This window comes from Bos javanicus, chromosome 6 (genome assembly GCF_032452875.1).
Source record: "Bos javanicus breed banteng chromosome 6, ARS-OSU_banteng_1.0, whole genome shotgun sequence".
Lineage (NCBI taxonomy): Eukaryota > Metazoa > Chordata > Mammalia > Artiodactyla > Bovidae > Bos > Bos javanicus.
Window position 1 is genome coordinate 26069111 of NC_083873.1, and position 5968 is coordinate 26075078.

A 5968-nucleotide genomic window follows, 5' to 3' on the forward strand; every position below is an offset into this window, starting at 1 on the left:
TTTGGACTTCTGCATTCAGTTGGGTATATCTTTCCTTTTCTCCTTTGCTTTTGGCTTCTCTTCTTTTCACAGCTATTTGTATGGCCTCCTCAGACAGCCATTTTGCTTTTTTGCATTTCTTCTTCTTAGGGATGGTCTTGCTCCCTGTCTGTTGTCACGAACCTCCATCCATAGTTCATCAGGCACTCTGTCTATAGGATCTAGTCCCTTAAATCTATTTCTCACTTCCACTGTATAATCATAAGGGATTTGATTTAGGTCATACCTGAATGGTCTAGTGGTTTTCCCTACTTTCTTCAATTTAAGTCTGAATTTGGCAATAAGGAGTTCATGATCTGAGCCACAGTCAGCTCCTGGTCTTGTTTTTGCTGACTGTATAGAGCTGTAAATATCCATTAATGGATAAATAGATAAATAGAATGTGTTATATCTATAAATTGAAATATCATTTGGCAGTAAAAAGGAATAAAATTTTGATACATGTTGGGCTTCCCTGGTGGCTCAGATTGTAAAGAATCTACATGCTACAAAGCAGATATACTTGAAGACGTTATACTAAGTGAAAGAAATCATTCACAGACCACCTCATATCGTATGATTCCATTTATATGAAATGTCTAGGGTAGACGAATCTACAGATCAGTAGGTAGGCAGGAAATAGATAGGTGATTTCCTAAGGCTGGAGGATGGAGGGTGAGGGGACATGTGGAGTGACTGTTAATGGGCACGGAGTTTCTTTTTAAGGTGATAAAAATGTTTTAAAATTCTGGATGAACTCTATGACTATACCAGAAACCCCCGAATTGTGCACTTTCAATGGATGAACCACTGGTGTGCTGTGTGCATTGTATCTCAATAAGTATGTTAATTTAGAAATGAGAAATAAATCTTCAAATAATCAGCAATTGATTAACACATATGAAGAAACTGAGTGTTAAGTGATTTGCTTAAATGCCGCTGCTTAGAGCCAAGATTTAAACTGGGGTAAACTGGGGTTGTCAGCTCTGAGATCAGACTCCTGACTTCATAGCACACTCTGAACTGACGTTGCCAATTTCATATTTGTTCCATTTGCCTCATGTATTGTCTCTAGTTTATTAAGGATGTGTTTACTCAAGGATAGTAGGAGGGCAAATCTATGAGTAGAATAACTATCCTCAGCGAAAATATTCTGGCAAAAGGCTGAAAAGGGACTGTGAATGTGGTGAGGGGACTATTCTCTAAATTTTGAATTGTTTCTTTTAGTGTGTGATTGTGAATGAGTGTTCTGTGGGTTTGAGGTCTTTTGTATTCAGTATATTGTGTTTTTTCCTTTATGAATGCAACAAAAAGTTTTGGGCATCTGTAATATGCCAGAAACCATCTCCTGTAAGAGAAATCACTGGTGCCTACCTACTCCTTCCTCCTAGAAATTTTGGGAGAACTCGGCTTGTACCTGTTGATAACTGTACTTGAACTACCAATTCATAGTCTTGAGTTCTGCACCTTATAAGCCAATTCTCTAAACCTATATGAAATGAATCTCTCCTAAATAGTCTTTTAAAACTGTTTCTAGTAAAGAGAGTATTCTTAAAACTGTCCAATGGTAGTTTTTTTCTTTTTGTTGAATAAGAATGGGTTGGTTATTTTCAGCATTTGAATTGCTTTTTGTGGAAATGCTATGGGTTTTAGCACTATTAGCATTATTAAATATAGTGTAATCTACTTGTACATCTGTACAAGATCCAATAACCGGATGGTGGTTTAGTCGCTAAGTTGTATCCTACTCTTTGCAACCCCATGGACTGTAGCCCACCAGGCTCCTGTCAATGGGATTTCCCAGGCAAGAATACTGGAATGGGTTGCTATTTCCTTCTGCAGGGGATCTTCCCAGACCAGGGATCGAACCTGGGTCTCCTGCATTGCAAGCAGATTCTTTACCACTGAGCCACCAGGGAGTTCATCAATAACCAGAAGTCTCTATTTGTCTATATCTATCGATATAATTTTTTAAGATTATAAACCTGTTCCATGGTTAACAAGATGATAAAATCATAGGAAGTGATGGCACCTTAAAAATGCTCCAGTCCAGTTCTTCTGTATTATGGTTGAGGAAACTGAGGTTCAGAGAAACTGGGATTTGCTGTGAGCATCTGCCCTCTGGGGGGTCTATTGTCTCCACTGACCATCATTTAAAATTTCAACAACATGGCATGACAAAGGCATTTGTGATGAATGGCTCCATATTTTCTACCAAGAGAAGTTTAGGTGAGGAAACTGGATCAACACGAGGGATTGGAGTTTAATTTTTCTTTACACTGTACAAGATTTTGAGAAAATATCAGTTGTGAATATCAAATAAAAGGGGTTAGGCTAAAAAATCCCCAAACACCCTTTTTTGGTGCAGCAATTATTTACTTTCATTATAAATTGTGTTTATTAAGAGCTATTCTTAGTTTATCTTACTCCCATCTCCCAAATTTATTTTATTGTTTTCCCAGTACAAAAGTAATACACATGCTCATTATAGGAAAATTAGACAAGCAAAAAAATTATATAGAACACTGATAATCCCACATCTTTTAGAGCCATCTACTTTCTAGTTTGTCTCATATATTTTTAGTATACAAATATATTATATAAATGAGATTACACTGTAAAGTGCTTTTTAAATTTAACTATAAGTTTTGAGAATCTTTCCATGCTTAGCAGTATATTTTTCTGCCCATTGGGGTTTTTGTTCATTTGCTCTTATGTTAGAAAAATACCTCCAAGGGAGCATTCTTATAGTCAGCAGATACTGATTAACCACCTGCTATGTGCTATGCCAGCCCAAGGAGGATACAATAGTGAACAGGACAGATATAGTCCTTATATCCTACAGGGGAACACAGGCAATACACAAGTACATGCAAAATAATTGACAGTTTAAGATATATGAAGTCAATAAGAAGTGAGCTCCAGGAGAGTTGGAAGGCACCAGTTTTAGGGAGAGTGATCAGGAGAAGTCTCTGAAGACATGCATGACACAGACTGGAGGAGGAGGAGAAGTTTCCAGGTATAAACAGCATGTACAGTCGTGTGATGAGCATTCCAGGGTGAAGCACCTCACTGCCAAAGCCCTGAGTGGTGGGAAGAACTTAATTCATCAAATTCAGTCAGGGAAGGGACTTCTCTGGTGGTCCAGTGGCTAAGACACCATGCTCCCAAAGTAGGTGCCTGAGTTCCATCCCTGGTGCCCTGGTCGGGGAACTAGATCCCACATGTTGCAACTAAGTCCTGAATACTGAAACTAAGATCCTGCACAGCGCCCCCCACCCCCGCCCCCGCCCCTGTTTTTTCAATCAGGGAAAAAGCACATGAACTGAAAAAACGATTTAAGGTGCCATTCCATGCATTCATTGTGTGGATTTTGACAAAATCATTTTGACTGTTTCAGCCTTGACAATACTGAGTGGATGGTAGGGAAGCCTCCTTCTAGGCTTAAGATGAGACAGAAGCTATGCCAGAACTTGGAAGTCAGTCCAGGACTCTTTCTACTGTTGATCACACATGTCACCTTGTTCAGATGGACTCAAATTTGAATCCCTAATCAGTGAAACAGAGCAGAAAGAGTGTGTAAGATGAAGTCTGGCCTGGGTCTGAATCTTAGCTACATACTAGTGTAAACATGGACAGATTATTTAGTCCTTTTAAATCTCAGCCTTCTCATGTGTAAAGCAGCAGTCGTGCTTCCTGCCTCCCGCAGCTCTTGTGGAGATGAAAGAAGATGAGGTGGGTGAGCGCTTAGCACAGGCCCTGGCACATAGCAAGCTCTCCAGAAATTCATACCAAATTCATCAGAGAATTCAGCTTTAGATTAAATCTATCTGTGTGTGTGTTAGTTGCTCAAACGTGTCCGACTCTTTGTGACCCTATAGTCTGTAGCCCTCCAAGCTCCTCTGTCCATGGAATTCTCCAGACAAGAATACTGGAGTGGGTTGTCATTCCCTGCTTCAGAGGATCTTCCCAACCCAGGGATCGCACATGGGTTTCCTACATTGCAGGCAGATTCTTTACCATCTGAACCACCAGGAATCTCTTAAATAGACTTTCTATACATTTGTTTCTGAGGTTACTGAGGTTGTAAGAAGAAAGTTAACACTTACATGAATACATTTGGAAACACAGGGTATTTTATTTTGGTGGTATTTTAAAGCTGAACGGTCATAATGTTTTAGAAGCTGAGCCCCTCCCTCACAGAGAGTTTGTAATTCCTGGTCTGTGTTTCTGCTTGGCTCAGAAGTATTCCTGTCCTACTTTTGCAGCTTTGGTCATTTATAATTTTTTTCTCCTGAATATAGTCTTTCTTCTAAACATTATACCCTTCAGTTCAGTTCACATGCTCAGTCATGTCTGACTCTTTACGACCCCATGGACTGTAGCACGCCAGGCTTCCCTGTCCATCACCAACTCCCAGAGCCTACTCATAAACAGTGTACCCTTCAAGTTAAGGAAAAAAAAAAATGATAATGCCGACCACATTTGAAAGAGCAGGAATGCTCATCAAATATGCTGCAGTGTCCTCAGGAACCTGGGGGCACTTTCCCCATGGAGGGCCTGGGATCGCTGTGGTTACTGAGTGCACACGTGGAGCGGGAAAGCTTCACAGGCAACATAACACTGTGCGTTCAGGTTCGTGTCGTTTGCTGCCTTTTGGAAAGCATAAGCACTTTTCTTTTTGAAAGTGAACATGCGTATATAATGGGGTTTCCCAGGTGGCACAGTGGTAAAGAATCTACCTGCCAATACAGGAGACACAGGAGACTCTCTGGATTGGGAATATCCCCTGGAGTAGAAAATGGCAACCCACTCCAGTATTCTTGTCTGGAAAATTCCACGGACAGAGAGGCCTGGCAGGCTATAGTCCATGGGGTTGCAAAGATGCGACTGAGCATGCAGGCATATATAGTACATTTGTTTGTTGGTCTTTCTTGTCTTTTTTGTTTGGTTTGGTTTTTAATCAGACATTAATCAATGAATCTTCTCCTTGGGGAAGAAAAATCATCTTCCACCCTTTAAAAATCAATTTAGTCATAGGAAATATAAAATAACTAACCCCCATTCATAGGCAATAACTCTGCCTTGAACTAATAATATAGACAAAGGGGATTTTCCTTTTCTGGTGCTGAATACTTCAGTAACTGTTTACACTTCTTTCCTCATTCACCCAAAGCACTTCTGCTTTACTTATTTATTTTTTAAATTTTTGTTGGAGTATAGTTGTTTACAGTATTGAGTTAGTTTCTGCTGTACAGCTAAGTGAATCAGTTATACATATATACATATCCACTCTTTTATTTTTATTTTTTGGCTGTTCCACGGGGCATATGGGATCTTAGTTCCCCAATCAGGAATTGAATCAGTGACCCCTGCAATGGAAGCATGGAGTCTTAACCACTGGACCATCAGGGAAGGCTCTGTGCACTCTTTTTTAGATTATATTCCCATATAGGAATTATATGGGAATATAATTCTACTCAATTTCTACTCAATACTCAATTTCTACTCAATACTCATTTCTACCCAATACTCATTATAGAGTATTGAGTAGAGTTCCCTGTGCTCTACAGTATGTCCTTATTAGTTGTCTATTTTACATGTAGTATGTATATATGACTTCTCTGGTGGCTCAGATGGTAAAGCATCTGCCTACAATGAGAGAGACCCGGGTTCGATCTCTGGGTCGGGAAGATCCTCTGGAGAAGGAAATGGCAACCCAGTACTCTTTTTTTTTTTTTTTTTTTAATGTAACACAATGCCTTGCATGTTAATAGATGCTCAGTAAATGATTATCACTGTCATGAAATTGAACTATAATAAAATATATTCAGCAATGACAGTCATCTTAATTATTTATAATGGTGGTGGTGGTTTAGTCGCTAAGCCGTGTCTGACTCTTGCAGCCCCATAGACTGTAGCCCACCAGGCTCGTCTGTCCATGAGATTT

General features: G+C 39.7%; 1 non-coding gene across 1 annotated transcript; it reads right to left on the reverse strand.

Moving 5' to 3' along the window:
- Positions 1-1866: 1866 nt before the first annotated feature.
- Positions 1867-1937, reverse strand: TRNAC-GCA (transfer RNA cysteine (anticodon GCA)). The gene has a single exon. It is a non-coding gene; the product is annotated as a tRNA-Cys (tRNA).
- Positions 1938-5968: the final 4031 nt, after the last annotated feature.